This window comes from Canis aureus, chromosome 11 (assembly GCF_053574225.1).
Source record: "Canis aureus isolate CA01 chromosome 11, VMU_Caureus_v.1.0, whole genome shotgun sequence".
Taxonomy (NCBI): Eukaryota; Metazoa; Chordata; class Mammalia; order Carnivora; family Canidae; genus Canis; species Canis aureus.
This window is the reverse complement of record NC_135621.1, coordinates 53,031,260-53,052,824: the sequence shown is the minus strand read 5'-3', so window position 1 is coordinate 53,052,824 and position 21,565 is coordinate 53,031,260. Positions and strand designations below refer to the sequence as shown.

The window sequence follows — 21,565 nt, the reverse complement described above, 5'->3', positions numbered from 1 at the left end:
AGGGTGGAGGGTGGAGGGTGGAGGGTGCAGGGGCGCGCACACGGGCGGCTTTCCCCTGCCTCCCACCGGCCGCCGGGGTTTCAGACTCGCCGCTGCGGCTGCGGCGAGGCCAACCCCGCGGGCGGAGGGCCTCGCACACGCCCCCACGGCCCGCCCCCCGCCCCAGGCAGAAGACCGAGGGGCAGAGGTACCCACGGGCCCCAGCGGCGGCGAACAGGAAGTGGCCGTACAGCGGCGCAGAAAAACCCTAACTCCCCCCGCCCCCCGACGGGCGCCCGCGGGGGAGGGGCCAGGGGCCGGGGCGCCCCCCACATCCGGGCCCCGCCCCTGTGCCCCGAGCCCCGCCGCCCGGGGGGCTGCAAGTGGCCTGCGCGCAGCGTCCGTCCGGCGCCTCCCCGGGCGCGCCTCGGCGGGGCCCAGCCGGGCCGCCCTCCACGCCCGGCACGTCGCGCTCCACTCGGCGGGGGCGGGGGCGGGGGCGGGGGCGCTGCACACGCTCCCGAGGGGCTCGGGGCACTTCCTCCGACAGCAGCCTGGCCCCGAGCGGAGCCTCGCCGGGCCGCCGGCACCCGCCCCCGGGCAGTCCCTGCCGCTCGCCAACAACTCCGAACTCCTCACGGGGCCGCCCCCACGCCCCGGAGCCCACACGGGACCCACGCCGCGCGCCGGGGACAGCGCGCCCCCCTCCCCGCCCCGTGCCGGCGCCAATTCCTCACAGGACAAAAATGTCCGGGCGCGTCACGGGACAGCCGCCTCCGCGCCCCACGCCGGCCGCCGGCCGCCGCCGCACGCGCTGCCTCCGCCCCGGGAGCCGCGGCGCGGGCCGGGGCGGGGAGCGCGGACGCCCGGCGGCGCCGGCCCCGCAGGGCGCCACTCCGCGCGGGACTCACCGTCTGCTCGGCCGCCGCGGCGGGGAGGCGAGGGGCGGGCAGGGGAGGACACAATATGGCAGAGCCCCGCAGCTGCTCCCGGCGGCTTCCAGCAGCCGCCTCCGGGAAGACGCGGCAAAGAGCAGGCAGCGGCAGCTGCGGTGGCGGCCGCGGCAGCACCACATCCCCCTCCCGCTCGCTTCCTCCCCCTCCCGGCACCCTCCCCCGCTGCCATGGCAACGCGGCGCCGAGGCGATTAGCCCCGCCCCCCGCGGTCCCCGCCCCCCGCGGCCCCTCGGGAGGGGCTCGGTCCGCCCCTCGGTGCCCCGCCCACCTCCTACCTAAGGGCCGGCGCGGGGCCTCGCAGGCGGCTCCGGACGGCTGGCGAGGAAGGAAGGGAGATGCGGTGTCCGGAAGGGCGGGGTTCGCACGGAAGGCAGGGCGGAGGCGCTGTGTGGGCCCGGGCCGGGTTCGGGCTGAGGAGAGGCTGGGAAGGCGGGAAAAATGGAAAGGCCTCGCCTGTCCCGGAAGGGCCTATCGGAGCGCGGCGGGGCGCGGCGCGGCCGCTGAGTGGCCGGGGAGGCCCGGGGGCGGGGCTAGGGCGGCCTCCCCGGCGGCGCGGCCGGCGCGTCCTGGCGCGGGGACTGCGGCGGGGCCCCTCGACAGCCCGGGCTCCTGTGGGGGCCCCCGGGAGCCTTCCGCCATTGCCCGGGCTTTGAAAGCGCTGTCGAAACGGTAAAGCGTGAGTGTGAACTTCATATTGCACTCGCTTGACTGGAATTTTAAGAAGAAACTGAGCTTAGCGTGTTTGTGGTAAAGAAAAAAAAAAAGACTCTGGAATCAGACCCAAAATTTAATAAGCATCGCATTTCCTGAGGCCTCACTAAGTGCTAGGGACCGAGCTAAATTCTTTACGTGCATTGTAATAACCATGATGCTAAGATAGCGTTGCCAGATAAAACACAGGAGTGTCCAATTATATCAGAATTTCAGGTAAAAAAATTTTTTTTTCAGGTAAATGTAGAATATTTTTTTAATATAAGAATGTTCCATTTGGAGATACACTTCCTGTTTTGTTTTTTTTTTTTCTTTTTTGGTAAATCTGCAAACCCTACCTTAACTCTTACAAATTCCCACTTTACAGATAAGGAAACCGAGGCTTAGGAAATTAACCTGACAAATACAAGGTAAGTGGCAGAACTAAGGCTCTATTTTACAAAAATTATGATTCTGATCACTAAATTTCTGAGTATCTATATTATCCACATCTTCAAAAACTAGAGTAATGATCCCTGTCACTAATGTGCTGAATGGATGGAGAGAAAAGGTATGTGAAAGAGACATGCATAGTGGCTGGTGTCATAGGAGGCTCACTTTCTTCCAGAACAATGAATGTTAACTGAATATTTACTATGTGCCAGGCCATGAGTATAAAGTGAGCTGATTATGAAACGAGCTGCCTACTGACAATAAAACAAGTCAAGCTGTGGAGATGACAGAGACATAGAAGAATTCTAGGCATCAGAATGTATAAAAACAAAAATGGAAGTGTTCAACCCTCATTCCACAGAGGAAAATGTTGTATCTATAGGATTTGTCCAAAATCAGCTACTAGTTCCATTTATTTCTCATTACACCGTCCTGAAAGTCCTCATGACTGCATTTGGAGTAAGAGGCCACCTGGCAAAGATACAGTAAGCTTCAATTAAAACAAGAGTTGCTTCATTTTCTCCCTTCAGAGCAATCAATCACTGTTACCCCCTCATGTGGACAAGTTGAAGGACGTTCCTAGAGGAAGAATATAGTAGAATTACTAGTTTTCAGAACTACTAGAATATAGTAGTTTTTTTTTTTTTTTTTTTTTTTTTTTTTACCACAAACACGCTAGGGAGAAAGGAAGACTGACAGGAGGTGGCTTGTGAAGAGCCACAGCCTCTTCCTACCTTAGTTTTGCTTTATCTCTAGTGGCCATGGTGATCACTAGTATAATATAGGTCTTCCTCTCCCTACAGGTTATTGTAATAGTATCTTATTTGATATATTGAACTTTAGTTTCTATTTTTCCTTCTAATCAGTTTTAAACTCAGGTGACCAAACAGTCCTCCTCAACTCTAGAAGAATCCCAGAATTTGAAATCTGGAATGAATATATACTTTAAAGATAGGTCATCTAGGAGCCCAGTTTATCATGGATGCAAAAACAAATCCAGAACAGTCATGTAACTTGTCCAAGGTCAAGTAATGAATGTACTGCATTAGCATCCACTAAGATCTCTCTGCTGGGCCTCTCTACTGAGTAGAGAGGCTGGGAACATTTAAATAATCGCTGTGGATAAGGCTGAGGTCTCTTGGGAAATCTGTCACACTTAGTTTAGAGTCCAGGGACACTTGTATACTTAAAGGCTATTTTAGAGGACTTTGAACGCCTATCAAGGAAAAGCTCTGATTAAAACTAATGATGATTCAGAGTGAGTAGCTTTCCCCAGGAGTTTACAAGAGTAAAAAGGCTATGAAAACAGAGCTGAACTCTTTAGGAAAAAGAGGATCCTGGCATTTAAGATCTCTTGTGAAGTTTGTATTCTTCATTCTCCAAAATACTTTAAAGGAACATATTCACTAATAAACTTTACTGGAAGACAAATGCATTAGAAAATATATTGTTTGAAATGCCTTTATATTTAGGCTGAAAAGTGATAGGAATGCAAATATACATGTTTTCAGTTCAATGTATTTAACACTCTATTGCATATATTTAACAAAGACTCTTTGATCATAGCTTGGTGATTCTAAAAACAACCAGTTTGCCAATACGGAAATGTAGGCTTCAAGCCCCTTGAGGTCAATGACCATATCTTTTTCATCCTTACAGTTTAATTTCTTGGAACAGTTTTCAGGACAAAGGTGATGGTGAATAATATACGCTGATAAAAGAAGTAACTTTTCTCAAATTACAAGATACCAGGACTAAGATATAACGATCCTAAGTACTGGTATGCCAGTTGGGCTAAAAAGTTAGAATTGTGAATGAGAGTCTAAATTTTTTTTCCTTTGAGGATCTTTTTCAGTGTCTTTCCTAAGAGTAACTAACTGTATTTCATAATACCTATATTTCCATAGGCCCTGTTATTGGCAGTAATTTAGACCAATTCTCCTACTAAGGATACAAAAAAACCTTAAAAAAATATTTTAAAAATCAGGTATTAGAGAGCTAACAAGATAGAAATTACAGTCCATAATCTGAGAGTTGATGGAAACCCAGGGAATCCACTTATCCATTCCATAGAAGGTTGCTGAACAGGAATAGGGGCTAGTGATTAGAGCGCAGGATGTGCAAAGGGAGAAGGAGGATGACTTGGTTGAAGCCCCCTTGCTTTGGACAAGAAATCCGAATGGTTATATCCTAGAAGTAAAGGAGGGACATCTTAGTTTCATATCATCTCAACCCTGAGATTGGATTAGGGGAATTCCTTTAGCCTAATGCCCCCAAGCCCTTGGCAGAAGCAAAGGGAAATTTTCTCTGAAGTAAAGTAATATTCTCGGCCTCAAATCATTTGTACAGTTTTGCAAAAACTATGTCTAGTACACAGTGAAAAATAATGTCACCCAAAGAAACAAGCAAAAGAACCAACTGAAACTACAAAGAACAAAAACAGAGCAAAAGGGATTCAGATTGTGAAATTATCAGACACAGATTTGAAAATAACAATGCTTTCAATGTATAAATAAAGAAAACATGAGGTTAAAAATTTAGGCAGATAACTAGAAATTTGAAAAAAAGAACCAGATGAAAATTTTAGGACCAAAGAATTCACTAATGAAAATGACTCAGTGTTGGGTGTAACAGCATATTAGACACAGATGAAGATAGAATTTGTGAACTAGAGGATAAGTGAGAAGAAACTGTCCAGAATGAAGCATAGGAAAAAGGGTGGAAAATACAGAGCACAGGGAAAGCGCATAAAGATATAGTGATAAAGTTTAATATGCACATAGTTGGAATTCTGGAAACATTGGACAGAAATGATATTTGAGTTAATAAATCCCCAGCAGGTTATATACATACATATCTTTTTAATCCATACAGTTGACACATAGCTAGATCATGAAAAAAATGCTAAAACCCAAAGACAAAGAGAAAAATAGTAGTAGAAGAGTTAGAAAAAAATAGAATTTGATCTTTAAAGAAACAATAGTTCGACTTAGAACTGACTTTTTAATAGAATAGTCTGAAGCCAGAAAATGATGGCATAATAACTTTAAAAGACTGAAAGCAAATGTTTAAGAATGAAAGAGAAATTAAGAAATTTTCAAAAAAATTAAATACAATGTTTGTTACCAGCAGATTCACACTAGCATTCTTTAGGCAGAAGGAAAATGATCCCAGTTGTAATAATGTCAAAGAAACTTGAGGCAATTAAGATCAGTTAAAATGATAAAATTGTGGGTAAATATAAATGAATATTGGTAGTGAGTATATAACCCAATAATAGCAATGTCTTTCATATTTAAAAATATACAACAATGGTATATAAGTTAGGAGAAAGTAAATGGAATCAAGTGTTCTAAAATCTATTTATTGTCTAAGAGGATGGAAGAAAGTTACAATTAATAGTACACTCTGATAAGTCAAGAATGCATCTTATAATCTCTAAAATAATCACTAAGAGAGGTGTGCCTGGGTGGCTCAGTCAGTTTAGCATCTGCCTTCAGCTCAGGTCATGATCCTGTGGTCCTGGGATCCAGCCCAGCATCCAGTTCCCTGCTGGGACGTCAGTGGGGAGTCTGCTTCTCCCTCCCCCTCTGCCTCTGCCTCTCCTCCTGCTCATGCTTTCTCTCATTCACTCTCTCAGATAAATAAAATCTTAAAAAAAAAATCACTATGAGAATAGTAAAAGACTATGGTTTTGTTTTTTGTTTTTTTGTTTTTTGTTTTTTGTTTTTTTTTCTGAGAGAGAGAGAGAGAGAGAGCAAGTGGAGGAAAAGGCAGCAGGAGAGGGAGAGAATCTCAAGCAGATTCTGAGCTGAGCAGGGAGCCAGACACAGGGCTTGTTCTCACAACCCTGAGATCATGACCCTGAGCTGAAACTGCTAGTCAGATGCTTAACTGACTGAGCCACCCAGTTGCCCCAAGGCTATGGTTATTAGTTAAGGTTTTCCAGAGGAAAAGAACTAACAGGGATACACACACACACACACACACACACAGATTTTTTTTTTAAGGAATTGGCTCAAGTGATTGTGAAGGTGTGGTAAGTTCAAAATCTGTAGGATAGGCTGGCAGGTTTACCCAGGGAAGAGTTGTAATTCAAGATCAAAGGCCGTCTGCTGGTAGAATTATTTCTTGCTCAGGAAGTCTTTCTTCTATTAAGACCTTCAACTGATTGAATTAGGCCCACTCACATTATGGAGGGTCATCTGCTTTACACAAAGTCCACCAATTAAACTATAGATTTCATCCAAAAGCACCTCCACAGAAATGTCTAGAATAGTGTTTGAACAAATATCTGGACACTGTGGTATAGCCAAGTGGACACATAAAATTAACCATCACACTATGCAATTTCCAATCTATAAGGGGGAAAAAAGGAATGGAGTAATCAAAAGTAATCAATCTAGAGGTGCCTGGGTGGCTCAGTTGGTTAAGTATCCAACTTGATTTTGGCTCAGATCATGATCTCAGATTCCTGAGATGGAACCCTGTGTCAGTTTCCATGCTTCGCACAGAATTTGCTTGAGATTCTCTCCCCTTGCCCTTCTCCCCACATAAGCTCACTCTTCCTCTCACTCTCCCTCAAATAATAAAATCTTAAAAAAAAAAAAAAAAGTAATCAGTCTAAATGCAAAGTAGGAAAAATATGAGGACATACAACAGATAAGACAAATAGAAAGTACTTCATCAAATGATAGATTTAAACCCAAATATATCACTAATTACATTAAGTGAAAACAGATCCTAATTTAATGAAAAAGATTGTTTTGGTTATCTATTGCTATTTAACAGTCTACCCTCATTAGTAACTTTAAACTACAACCATTTTATTGTATTTCATGATTCTATGGGTCAGGAATATGGATAGGACACAAAATTGGATAGATGAACCATTCATCTCATCTCTGGGTGATGCCTGCTAGGGCTGAACCATCCCAGATAGCTGCTTCACTTCTCATGTCTGGCACCTCAGCTATAGGATAGTTCCAATGGCTGGAGGTTAGCTGGACCAGCTTCACTGAGATCATATGTATGTGGCCTTGGTTCTCACTGTTGATTGAGTTCTTTGGTTTTTTTGTAAATAGTTCCATGACTTCTTCCTCGCCACTTGACCCCTCCACATAATCTCTAGGGGAATAGGCAGACGTCTTACACACAAGTTCAAGGCTTTCAGAAGGATTATGGTCACTTCTGCTACATTCTGTTGGATAAAACAAATTACAGGCCCATTCCGGAGTCAAGGGGAGGGAAATACAGAAAGGTGTAAATATTAGTAGGTATGATAAATCTGGGACCACCAATTCATATAACCAGCTAGCATAGATTGTCATACTGGACAAAAAAATCCAAACCCAACTACATGCTGTTTACAAGGGATATATCTAGGACATTAAAATGCAGGAAGGTTGAAATAAAAGAGATGGAAAAAACTAAACCATGCAATATATTAATATTGGAGTAAGTAAATTCTAACACAAAAAGCACTGCTAGAGACGAAGAGAAATGCTTTATAATGATAAAGATTTAGTTTGCCAGAATTTTTTTTAAAGATTTTATTTATTTATTCATGAGAGACCCAGAGAGAGAGGCAGAGACACAGGCAGAGGGAGAAGCAGGCTTCTCGCGGGGAACCCAATGTGGAACTTGATTCCAGGACCCCGGGATCACAACCTGAGCCAAGGGCAGATGCTCAACCACTGAGCCACCCAGGTGTCCCTACTTTGCCAGATTAAAAAAAAAATCTAAGTTGTATTCCCCTAATAACATAACCTCATAGCACATAGGGCAAAAATTACAGAAATGTGAGGAGGAATAGAAAGATCAACAATTTTAGCGGGAGATGTTAACATATTCTGCTACTGATAAAATAGGCAGACAAAATATTCAGTGAGAACATAGGTTTGAACAACACTATTAGCAAAGTTGATTATAAAGGCATATTGAGTACATTTCTATAGTCTTTTACATATGAATAAATTTATCAATTTGTATTATTTCTGTTTTGGCTCATGAAGCTGGAAGGGACATCTGAGGATCCTGAGCCTTCAAGGTGGTTAGAACCTATCCTATGTTACAGATATATTTACCACTGTGTAACTTTACCTCTATGTTAAGTTCTTACCATATACCAAACCCTGTACATAGCACAGAGAAAAAAGTTACAGTTATAACTACAGACAAGCAAATCAGAAAGTATAATGTGGCATTATAAGTGCAATGATAGAGCTTTACATAAGGCGTAGTGGGAACCAAGTCCTAATTCAGCCACAGGAGATAATGTCTGAGCAAAGTTTGCAGAAAGAAAAGAATATGGAGTAGAAGTGGCAATGTGGGGGTGGGGAATGGAACCATACCTAGCAAAGCCTCAGCTAGGTGAGAGCATGACTGTTCAAGTCAGAGTACTATCAGTCATTTGGAATGTCTGGAGTATAAAAGGTTGCTCGAGTTAGGGGTTATCTGGTTGCAAGAAACAGAAACTCATGCCAGCTGGCTAAAGTAAAGGAGGAACGAATATAAAAATAGGCAAGGATTATGTGAGACAGAACTGTGGGAAGCATAGCCAGCATTACAAGAGCCCTCCTTCTCCGCTTTCCCTCCCTCATCTTCTGATCTCTGATCTGAGCTTTTCTTTGTATGTCTGCTTCCTTTCCTCTGCAAACGGGCTTCTCTGCTTACTTGTCTGCCTGCGTGATACTATGGCAGTCCCACATAGTGGCCCCCACACTGCGCCTCTGGCCTCCACCCAGTTTGCCCAACTTTCTTGCTTAGCAACCCACAGTTATTACTTAACTCAGTTTCCCAGTCCCAACTCCAAATTCCCAGGAGCCGTAATCTGACTGGTCCAGTTTCAACATGCATGTAGATCAGGGGTCAGCAAACTTATGGCCTTGGGAGTCGGACGGAGGTTGGCAAATCTGGCCTGCCTTCTGCTTTTGTAAATAAAGTTTTAATGGAACACAGCCACACACATTCATTTACATGTTGTCTTTGGCTGCTTTGATGTCACAAGCAAGAGTTGAGTAGTTGCAACAGAGAACCTATGGACCACAGAGCTGAAAATATTTACTCTCTAGACCTTCACAGAAAAGGACTGCTGATCCATGTGTTGGGTAGTTGGATGTGGAGACATAGGGCTGTGTAGAGGCTCAGAGAGAGACAGCTCCAGTAATTGAAGCTTTGAAAAGTGGATAACCCCTTCCTCCTCTTTGCAGAAAAAGGATAATGTGGGGAAAAAGCAGCTGAGGAAGTATTTTGAGAATGGAAATGTTTGAAGGCTCTAACACAGGAAAGAAAATAATCAGTCTCAAGTATGTGCTAAGTTTTTCACACAAAGGGTGGAAGAGTGCAAGACAGTTACTCCTTAATCTGGAGAAGTTCATTAAGATGCTAAATTTAGAAGAGAGTGTCACCGTAACTACCTTTAAATAACTCACTTGTGGCAAATTTCCCAGACCCTCCATAGTTAGCTCTTGCTGAGATGAACTGGCTGAGGCACAATATTTACTGTGTGTAGATTGTTAAATGCATGTCCGAAAGGTTCAGTGTTTACCTTTCAAAAGACAAAGAGAAGAGAGGCATTGAGAGAATGAAACACAGTTGAACTTGAAAAGACAAAGGCAGACAGACTAAGACCTGGGGAATAGATGGAGATGAAATCTAGAACTTATCATTTTGGTAAACTTAAGATCATTCTTAGGAAAATACACAATCTTTTGGGTTGAGTAGAAAAACTAACATTAGAGTTTTTAAAGCTCTAGAGATCATTCTTCTTTGTTTTTAAAGATTTTATTTACTTATTCATGAGAGACACAAAGAGAGAGAGAGGCAGAAACATAGGCAGAGGGAGAAGCAGGCTCCCTGTGGGGATCCTGGTGTGAGACTTGATCCCAGGACTCTGGGATCACGACTTGAGCCGAAGGTACACGCTCAACCACTGAGCCACACAGGTGCCCCTCTAGAGATCATTCTAATCCTTGCTATATTCAAAGTATAGTCAAGCACTCAGCAGCATTAGTATCAGCAGGAGTTTATTAGAAATGCGGAAGCCCAGGCCCTACTCCAAACTCACTAAATAAGAGTCTACATTTTTAACTCTCACAAGTGATTCATACACACATTAAAGTATAAGGAGCACTTAATTGGAATGGCCGTTTTCAGACTACTCAAAGTAGAAATCCATGAAAGATTTCCATGAAATCTTATATAGAACCCAACTCTATAAAACAGATCACAGTGGACCTGCTGTGGTTGAAAATGGGCTGATGCTAAAAGGCAGCTAAAGGCTGGGAACACCCAGGCATTTTCATACAGTGTTCCTCCAGGAACACAGTTTGAAAACCACTGATCTAATGGCTTGAGAGAAGTACAATCAGAATCTTTAGGGCCAGGCTCTGTCAAATTCCTAAGCTCTCTCTCTCTTTTTTAAAGATTTATTTATTTGAGAGAGAGAGAGTGAGTGAGTGTAGGAGGTGAGAGGAGGGAAATAGAATCTTGAGAATCTCAGGCAGACTCCTGGCTAGGTGCAGAGCTCATCGCTGGGCTCCATTTCATGGCCTTGAGATCATGACCTGAGCTGGAACCAACCGTCAGACACTTAACCAACCAAGCCACCCAAGCACCCCTCCCAGGCTCTTTTTTACTTCTACCTCACTGAGAACTTCTACAATGAATCCCTAATAGTGATAGGATTTGTTCTGCCTTGTGAGAGTTGAAATTTTTAAAGACCTAGAAATCACTGATCTAGGTGACTTTTCTCAAAGATGGGGAAACTAAGGCTTTAGAATGTGACCAATGAAACTCAGTAAAAACATAGGTACAGGAACACCTGGGTGGCTCAGTGGTTGAGCATCTATCTGCCTTTGGCTCAGGGCGTGATCCCAGAGTCCTGGGATTGAGTCCCATATTGGGCTCCCTGCAGGGAGCCTGCTTCTCCCTCTGCCTATGTCTCTTTCTCTCTCTCTCTGTATCTCTCATGAATATGTAAATAAATTTTTAAAAAAAATTTTTAAACCCCACATATGTACATTTAAAATTACACTAATCACTCACAAAAGAGGCTACTAGGGCAGCCTGGGTGGCTCAGCAGTTTAGCGCCACCTTCAGCCCAGGGCATGATCCTGGAGACCCGGGATTGAGTCCCATGTCGGGCTCCCTGCATGGAGCCTGCTTCTCCCTCTGTCTGTGTCTCTGCCTCTCTCAATCTGTGTGTCTCTCATGAATAAATAAATAAAATTTAAAAAAAAAGACTAAAAAAAAAAACACACAAAAGAGGCTGCTATAGATTGAATGTTGTATCTGCCCCCACAACCACCGCCACCCAAGTTCATATGTGATTAGGTGATGAGAGGGGAGTTGTACAGAATGGGATGAGTGCCTTCATGGAAGAGACCCCACAGAACTTATATGCCCCTTCCATCATGGGAGGTTACAGTGAGAAGATGACCAGCCATGAACTGGGAATTGGGTTCTCACCAGACACCAAATGGTGGGACTTCCCAGCATCTAGAATTGTGAGAATGAGATACTTGTTTTTTGTAAGCCACCCAGTCTTCGGTATGGTGTTATGTCAGCCCGAATATACCAACACAGAGGGAAGCCTAAAGCTTCAATAATTCTTAGGAATAGAATAAATTCCATATCCCTTCTAGTCCCTCCCTCCTTAGCAGTCGAGTAGAGAGACAGTTTGTACAGTTTTTAAAAGCTGTAAGCTTAGACTTGGGTTAGAATTCTGGCTCTGCTACTTACTAGCCCAGGCAAAATTTTTCCACATTTTCTCAGCGTCTTCATGTCTAAAATGAAGACATGTGGAATGGTACAATTCCAGCCTCAGAAGGGTGCTATGAGGCCAATGTATGTGAAACAATTGAACACATGGCCTGGTGAATAATAAGTGCTCAGTAAATGCTAGCTTCTATTGTTATTTTTAAATGAACAACAACTAAAAAGTCAGCCTAGTTCAATTTTAGGAATTGCCCAAAAGGATTGTGCAAGAAAAGCTAGAGAAGTGTGTTTCCTTCTCCGCTGCTAGAAGAATAAAACAAATTATATCTATAGCAGTTGGGTATCCAGTAAATAGAGTTTATTTAAAATTAAATACTGCAGTTGTGAAACTGACTTTTGATAAATTAGGTAATTGCTCAGGGAAAGCAGCATTAAAGAGATTCCAAGTTATATTATAGCAAATATAAATTTTTGTTCCACAGTAGTTTGCATTTAGACTTAGGCATTTTTAGTTAACTATGGTCAGTTGCTGCTTCACTCTGTCTCTTTGATTGTGCAACCCCAAACCTTGAAGTCACCTTTGACTCCTTTCTTTCTCTTATACCTTTAAAATGTGTCTAGAATCTGACCTCATCAGATGCCTGGGTGGCTCAGGGTGTGATCCCAGATGTGGGGATCGAGTCCTACATCAGGCTTCCCGCAGGAGCCTGCTTCTGCCTCTGCCTATGTCTCTGCCTCTCTCTCTCTCTCTCTCTGTGTGTCTCTCATGAATAAATAAATAAATAAATCTTAAAAAAAAAAAAAAAAGAATCTGATCTCTTCTCCTCACCTTTACCACTACCACCCTGCTCAAAGCTACTGTCCTCTCTCACCTGAATGGCTTTAATTCTTCCTAATATCCCCCACACACACACATTTCTCTTCTTGCCCCTAAGCAGTATTTCCTTAGCACAGCAGCCAGAATGATCCTCTTAAAATCTGTCCGTTCAAAATCTGCCCGTTTGGGTAACCTCATCTCAAAACTACTGTGTGGCTTCCTCATTTCACTCAAAATAATGCCAAAGTCCTTATAATATCCTACCACATTTTACATGATCTAACCCTGTGTAGCACTGCCACCATTGGCCTCCCTGCTCTTTCTTGACAGTGCCAGGCACACCCAGCCCTGTGACCTTTGCTTTCTGCCTGGATTCTTCTTCCAGATATCTGCTTAGCTAACTCTCTCACTTCCTTTAAGTCCGTGCTGAAATTTTACTTTCACAATGAGGCTTGCCTTGACCTCCGAATTTGATACTGCAATTACCCCCAACCATGTCTCAAGAATCTTAATACCCTTTCCCTCCCTATTATACTTTATCTTTCCCAGAGCAACATTATCTTCTCACACACTTAGATAGCCTATTTATTATGTTTTGGTTAAGTCTGGCTCCCTGACAACAATGTAGGTTTCACAGGGACAGCAGTCTTTCTTTTGATCTCTGACATATAGTTTTTTTTAAAAGACTTTATTTATTTGTGTGTGTGTGTGTGTGTGTGTGTGAGAGAGAGAGAGAGAGAGAGAGAGAGGAACACAACAAGGGGGGAAGAAAGAAGCAGCCTCCCCACCGAGCAGGGAGCCCAACATGGAATTCGATCCCAGGACCCTGAGATCATGACCCAAGCTAAAGGCAGACACTCAACCGACTGAGCCACCCAGGTGGCTCTCTGACATATCCTAGTTATGTAGAACACTGCTTGGCAAGTAGTACATGCTCAAAAAATATTTGTTGAATTAACTGATAAATTTTGTGGTTATTAGTTGGTGTGTGTGTTTGTTGTACTGTCTTATTTGGACAAAAATGAAGCAAATGGACAGTAATTTAACAAAGCCAATGATTACATGAGTTGGAGTTTTCCATTTTCTTTCAACTTCTCTTTGTTTTCAGTTTCTCCTCCGTGCTACACTGAAACCCTCAAGTGTCCTAAATACAGCTCTAAGCTGATGTCCGTGTTTCCTCATCTAAGAACCAGTCGTGCCCATGTTGCCCTCCCCTGTTCCCCTTCTAGACCTCAGCCATACTCCATCTGTTCACAGAACACAATTTTCATGTCTAAATAGCCATTATTTCTGGGACTGCCTGGTCTTACATATTGGCTAAGAGGCACTCATTCTCAGGCCGATAGTTCAGATTGGTTCTAATGCAGTAATAAAGGGAGAGAATAGTAGTGGTGCACAGAGGAAGATTTAGAAGTTGGTTCATTTAGGGGAAAATGAATCTTTTATTACACACACACACACACACACACATCCTCATGAGACTAGAAAAAGAAGACAAATTGGAAGAGGGCATTGATAAAGTTGTATGCTATTCACTCTGGTTTATGAAACCCTCCAGTGGCTCCTTTACAAACTCTTCAGCAGAATCTACATTGCCTATAAATATTTGATGGATGGATTTTCTTTTGAAGGGATTCCTGAATATGTTCTGGTTCCTACTTCAAGATTGACACAGGACAAAAAGTGGAAGCTTTCCATGGGAGGGCTACACAAGAAAAATTTTAGGTATGGAGATTGCAGCCTTCTGGGAGTTGCCTGTCTGCCATGGGTTAGGGTGATGGGCCATGCAAAGGGAGGTTGATTTGCTGCCCCTACCAGGGCACAGCGTGTATGTCCTGCAGCTAGAGAGATGTGAACCTGGCAGCTGGTGGATGGTGAGTGCATAGTCATGGAATGGGACCTAAGGTGCCTATGAGCAGCTGCCATCATCCTGAAAGTATCCCTGTGCAAGTAAACAAATTGAAACATCAAGAAGAAATGAGAGAGAAGAAAGAAAAGTGTTTTGTGTTTTAGTATCTTTAGCATTGCAGTGTATTGGCACTTTTTCTGCTTTTTGAACAAGGTGCCATGTTTTCATATTTCACTGGGTCCTACAAATAATGTGGTCAGTCCGACCTAGGCATTCTACTTCTTTTTCCTTTCCAAGTAACAGACTATAACATCTGAGTGGTGATGTGTCTTCCATTAGTGAAAATAAGCCAATTTTTACAACACATAGTATTATTAATCTTCGATTACCTTTGATGGGCTTAGCAAAGGGGAAGCAATTTTTTCCTGTACCCATAAGAATCACTCTATCATTAAATTCACTTTATTATATGATTTAAAATGAATAAGCAGGAAAGAAAATTTAGTACTTGTCAGTAAAATTCCATTTTAAATTGCAGTAATTTCTTTTCTGAATGTTCTTGATATCCAGCAATCATGATATAAAACGTTGCTTATGTATAGATATTATATTACATAGGAGAATTTATTTTCAGCTCTGAGGCAGTCAAGTCTTCTAAGAATAAAATAAGCATTAAAAATAATTGAAACTTTGAAATATGCATTTCTTACTGATACGATTGCTATCTCTTCTCATATTAGGAAAGTGGTATTGCTTGGTAGAAAGACCCAGAATTCTGGATTAAAAGAAGAAAATGTACAAATTATTTAATCTTTCTAGCTCCCAATTTTATCTTTATTAAATAAAGACCTTCAAATAAGTAGAAAATCTGTTTCTTCCAACCCTGGAGTTTAGTGATATTTGAATCATGCTTTAAACACATATACCCATATTCTGTTTTTTAAATGAATACTACTATTCTTAAACTGTCTTTAATAACTATGGGTCTTAGGACATGTTTGCATGGAAGTAGTAGAAACCTACTGAATTTTCTCAGATAAAAATTATTTTTCCTTTTGAGAAATTGTATCATGTCGAGCAAGAATGTATAAAATACATATATGTGAATATGAACTATAAAGTAACCACCAGCCAGTTTAAGAAAGAGAATACTGCCATTCAGTAGAAGACCATTGTTTTCCCTTCTCTGAAAATATGTCCCTCATTCACCTTCAGAGGTAACTGTTACACCGCTTTTTTGAAATATCATTTTCTTGGGCAGCCCCAGTGGCTCAGCGGTTAGTGCCGCCTTCAGCCTGGGGTGTGATCCTGGAGACCTGGGATCGAGTCCCACATCAGGCTCCCCGCATGGAGCCTGCTTCTCCCTCTGCCTGTGTCTCTGTCTCTCTCTCTCTCTCTCTGTGTCTGTCATGAATAAATAAATAAAATCTTAAAAAAATATCATTTTCTTGTTATTCTTTATAGATTTTGCCATCTATATGGGTATCATTAAATAATATTTTATTTTTTAAGAAGATTTTATTTACTTGTTTATTTATTGAAAGGGAGAGAGCACACATATGTGAGGAGGGAGAAGGGTAGAGGGAGAGAAAGAATCTCAAGCAGATACCAAGCTGATCATGGAGCTGGATGCAAGGCTTGATCTCACCACCCTGAATTTGTGACCTGAGCTGAAATCAAGAGTAGGATGCTTTACTGACTGAGCCACCCAGGTGCCCCTAATATATTATTTTAAAAGGAGTTGCATTATAAAAATACTTTTGTAGTCCACAAAAGAACAAAGAAATGACTAAGGAAAAACAGGAAATCAATACATTTCAGGACTCTCAGTATCAAGATTTTATTGATCTTTGCTCTGCTCCTCCACCATTAATGTGCCTCAGCTATCGGGAGTGTTGAGATAGAAAACCTATTTCGCTAAAATGGCTTGTTTTTCCTTGGTCAGATGTCTACCTTTGATCCAATCAACTGCGCCTCAGGAGAATACTTATGATAGAAACAAGGTAGCCAGACTACCGCTCAGAATTTGTTCAAAGGTTACAGGCTGTTCAGGTAATAGCTAGATACAATGTATAATTCAGCTAATGGTAGTGTCATTTTGAACACGTCTGAACTACCATTGGACTTAATTTCTCATAAGCAGATACTGCATTTCATATTCTTTTGAAAAATATCTTCAGATCTTTATGAGGAAAAAAATGCCAGCCTTACTTCAGTTAATCTAGCAAATGAATTTTCCCCTTTTATTTACTTCAGTATCTGTGTTGCTACTTGACAGAGAAGTGTATTGAACCTCACTCGTTGCAGCTCTGCACTGGGCTTCTCCACTAGCCAGGTCCATAGAATCTTTTCCCAAACCAGTTAAGGAGCTCAAATGCCACATGTTCAATATCAAATATGATAGAACAAATGCATTCTTTTTATGCTTACCACATTATTTTTTTAAAGATTTTATTTATTCATGAGAATACACAGGAGAGAGAGAGAGAGAGGCAGAGACACAGGCAGAGGGAGAAGCAGGCTCCATGCAGGGAGCCTGACGTATGTTTACCACATTATTTTAAACATAAAGTGTGTATCAGAGATGCAGATCATCGATTCCATCCATCCTCACCTCTAAAAGACTCTGACTTGCTGCCATCACAACAGAGCCCTTCTGGCCTATTTGTACTATGTGACCTCATCCTTCTCCTAGACTCAGGCAAGTAAGCCGTGGGTACTTGACTGGCTCAAGAGGATGCCCCCCATCACACAGCTAAATCAATCAGATTTTCCTTTTCGAACATTTGAAAGAGGAGACAGAAAACAAGGGAGTAGCTACATCACTTTTATAGGGGAGCCAGAAAGAGTGATTGCCCTATTCTCACCCTTGCCTGTTCCTTGAATTCTGTAAGATCATTCATTCTTATAATATAGATCAAGAGTATAATAAACACAGGGACTAACTTGAGTAGATTACTTGAAATAAAACTTACCCTAAAGCAAATAGCAAAAGAAATCTAAATACCATTAAGTATTCCTTTTTTTTTTTTTTTTTTGAAACTTATATTTCCTTAAACTTAGTAGTTCTCAAAGTTGAGCGTGCATCAGAATCAACTAGAGTCTTGTAAAGTGCAGATTGCTGGGTCCCATCCCAGACTTTCTGATTCGGTATATCTGGGATGGGACTAGGGCATTACATTTCACGTTTCTAACAAGCTTGCTGGTGAATGCTGATCTTTCTGGTCTGGGATCATTCCTTGAGAAACAATGCCCTAGAAATAATTATCTACGATGACCATATCAAAAAATAAAAGTAAAATGGCCATATCTAACATGACTTTTTTTTAAACTTCAAATTAGGATTCTTCAGAAGAATACAGTGTCTAAGAGTTCATGCCCTGGTTGAAGCTAGATAGCCTAGTTACAGATCCTAGCTCAGCCACTTACAAAGTAGGTGAGCTTCAACAAGATTCTTAACATTTCTGTGCATCTTCATCTGTTGAGTAGAAAATGTAATAGACAATAGCAACAAGCAGCCTAGCACTATATAATTGCAGGCATTCATATAAACTACAACATGAATGGCATCTCCTAGAATTGTGTGAAGAGACCATCCTGTTATGAGTACCTACCTGAGGGAGTTGTGACAGTTAAGATCATTGTAAGAATTAAATTAAGTGTAATGCATATGAAGAGTATAGAATAATACCTGGCACATACTAAGGGTTCATTAGACACTAACTATTAGAAATTGGTCCATATATTGGCTATGCAAAGAAAATCTTGAAAACATGGTCATGGTGACTTTATTCTTAGTTCAGATTAAAGGAATGCAGTAACCACTGTGCAAGCATAGTAGATTTAAATTTTGTTTTGTTTTTTTCTAAGAGATACATGCTTTGGAGAGCAGGGAGGTGGAAAAAGAGTATATGGCCTTAATTCTCCTAGGGCACAAAACTACCCTTTACACTATACACATATCTAGCAAAAATTAAACAAATAATCACTGCTGTCCCCAAATTGGCTTTTAATATCCTGAAATATTAATATTCTATCAAGAAGTAGTTGATGCTCTGTATAGTTTGGAACCTATTGATTTTTTAAATTAAGTCTATTTACTTCTTTAACATATTGTGTCCTGATTTAAAATATTACTGTAGGGTCTAGTTGGTAGAGTGCACAATTTTATTTGTTAAGATAAGAAAGTACTTTAAGCAGGGAAACAGTTAAAAAACCAAGGTGGCAATTGGAACTATAGGAATAGTACAAGTCAAGTGAGCTTGGTGCCATAAGAAAAGTCCTTTAAACATGAATGTGAATATTTATAGCAATATTATATATAAGAGTCCAAACCCAGAAACAACCCAAATGTTCATCAGCTAGTAAATGAATAAACAAAATATAGTATATTAGTTATCTGTTGTTATGCCCAGATCACCCCTCCAAAATGTAGTAACTTAAAACAATAAGTGTTTAGTTTCTCACTGTTCCTATGGGTCAGGAATCTGGACCTTGCTTAGTGGGATATCTCTTAGGAGCAAGTTGCTAAGTCCACCCCATTCTCAATAGGAAGCAACCACACAAGGCCATGAATACCAGAAGGCAGGGGTCGTTGAAGGCTATCTTAGAAGCTGCCCACCAATGTGGTATATCCATACAACAGTACTATTCAGCATTAAAACCGGAAAAGAAAAAACTGGAAAACTACTGAGATATGCTGCAAATGGGTGAATCTCAGTAACATTGGACTAAGTCAAAGAAGTCAGATATAAAAAACCAGATACAATACTGTATAATTCTATCGCTTGACATTCTGGAGAGTCCAAACTATCAAGAAAATCAGTTGTTACTAGGGCTGGGAGTTTGAGTGGGAAAGCAGAATTTGGGGAGGATGATGAACATGTTCTAAAACTGGATTATAGTGATAGCCGCACAACTCTATATATTTACCAGAAATCATTAAACTGTACACTTACAAAAAAGATGGCATGGGATACAAAACAACTGGCTTGGGATCCCTGGGTGGCGCAGCGGTTTGGAGCCTGCCTTTGGCCCAGGGCGCGATCCTGGAGACCCGGGATCGAATCCCACGTCGGGCTCCCTGCATGGAGCCTGCTTCTCCCTCTGCCTGTGTCTCTGCCTCTCTCTCTCTCTGTGACTATCATGAATAAATAAATAAAATATTTAAAAAAAAAAAACTGGCTTGTATTTTTCAAAAACTTTCAGTGTCATGAAAGACAGCAGAATTATGTCAGATTAAAAGAAATGAAAAAGGCATGACACCAACTGCAGTGCACCATCCTGCATTGGATCCTGAATGTTGGGACGAGAGCATGGTGGGATGCCTTAAGGATATTATTGGGAAATTGGAGAAATTACATATGGACTGTAGTTTAGATAATAGTATTGTACAATATTAAATTTCCCAAATAATTGTCCTGTAGGTATGTAGGAGAAAGTCTTTGTTCTTTATAAATACATGCTCTTTAATGGTAAAGTTGCATGTTTTCTGCAACTACCTTTCAAGTAGTTCAGGAAAAAAATTATATTAATTATATGTGTATAGAGAATAAGGAGGAGTGATAGAGTGAATGTAGTTCATTGTTAACAATTGATGAATCTGGGTGAAGGGTGTATAGGCATTCTTTGTATTGCTCTCACAACTCTTAAGTTTAAAATTATTTCAATGAACACCAATAAAAAATAAATTTATTATAAAATTTTTTTTAATTATTTCAAAATAAAAAAGTATAAAAAAATAAAACAAATCTTTGAATGAATTCTCTCTCATAGCTTCCAGCTAAGATCACACATGACTATGAACACAAAGAGAAAAACCAACTGTAGAAAAAAGGAAATAAATAATTTTTGACCTACTACTTGTCAAGTACATACTGTTTAGCTTTGTTTAACTAATTTTCGGAACACCCTTAGAGCACTGGTTCTTCACTTCATCTGCCCATTACAATCACTTAGGGAGTTTTAAAATTCCCTATGCCATTGCAACAGCCACACAGATAAATTTAGAAACTCTGGGAGTGGGACCCAGTCAGCAGTGTATCTAAAGTTCTTCAGGTGATTCGACTGTGCAGCCAAGGTTGGGACCACTGCCTTGGACCTAAAGCTTTATTATGTCCCTTTTATAATTGTCAAAGTTGAGGCCTAGGGAAATGGGATAACTTGCCTGTGGCTTCACAGCCTGTGGAAGTGGCAGAGGATAGAGTTGAATGTGGATGCACAGAAAATGGATCCACATCCATTTTCAGGTTCTCTCTACCACATTTCCTGGCCATCTGGGGTCCTGCCTCTGCCTTCCCCAGCCTGCTCCACAGGCAAGAAGCTGATCTGGATGCTGCAAAATACAGTCAGACTTGCTTTGGGTTTTAAGGAATGAATAAAATGAACACGTACGTATAAAGGATAATGGATATTTGTAGAAAAACTGTATAAAAGCACATACATGTTTTGTGACCTGGTGAAATCAGGTCCTGAGAGTAGTTTCAATTAAGAAAGTCGTCTTTGATAGGTGGTCAGGAAAGAGAAATTGACATCTGTAAACTTTTTTTCTCATGAAAACGTTATCTCCTTTCAACTTTTCTTTCTCCACTATTTTCTTCCTTGGCTTCCCTTAAATTTCCTTGACTAGACAAAGCAGACCTAATTTTTAAAAATTGTAAAATTAGGATTTTTGAAAAGACTTCACTCCAGATTTTGAATAATTCAGTATGTTTCCTTGAAGCCGTGTTTCCCATTAACTTGAAAATCATTAGGAAGAATCCTGTTTTATTTTAGTTTAGTCTAACTAAATTTTCATATTGCTGAACAGATAACGTTCATGTTATAAATCTTAATTGTTGCTGCTTCTAGGTTTCCCAGACATTTAGAAATAAGCCTTTTCAAGTGCTCTTTAAGCTGAAGAAGGGGAAATTTGACCCACAGTTTATCACTTAGCTCATTAGCATACTAATATGACTACAATTTGCCTTTGACTAGGGGGTTGTGCTTTCACCCCTGTAATCTTGTTGGTGGAATATCACAGTTTTGGGTTGATTTTTAAGACAAATTGTATATCTACACTAGGGAAATAAGGTGGTGTTAATACAAGAAACTTGGAAGTGA

General features: G+C 41.4%; 1 protein-coding gene and 1 long non-coding RNA gene across 6 annotated transcripts in view; one reads left to right on the top strand and one right to left on the bottom strand.

Moving 5' to 3' along the window:
- Positions 1–1,366, bottom strand: part of FOXN2 (forkhead box N2) — a 65,914-nt gene extending 64,548 nt beyond the window's left edge. The window contains exon 1 of one of the 3 annotated variants that reach the window (XM_077915318.1): positions 1,211–1,366. The gene's annotated coding sequence lies outside the window, so the exon portion shown is untranslated. Of the gene's footprint in view, positions 1–890; positions 1,084–1,210 lie in introns of those variants that run through there. The other 2 variants (XM_077915320.1, XM_077915317.1) reach the window with 2 other exon arrangements.
- The window catches only part of LOC144324111 (uncharacterized), a 262,943-nt gene continuing 242,604 nt past the window's right edge, over positions 1,227–21,565 (top strand). For 2 of the 3 annotated variants that reach the window (XR_013389515.1, XR_013389513.1), the window contains exons 1-2: positions 1,227–1,604; positions 2,014–2,056. This is a non-coding gene — a long non-coding RNA (uncharacterized LOC144324111). Of the gene's footprint in view, positions 1,605–2,013; positions 2,057–14,246; positions 15,897–21,565 lie in introns of those variants that run through there. The other variant, XR_013389514.1, reaches the window with a different exon arrangement.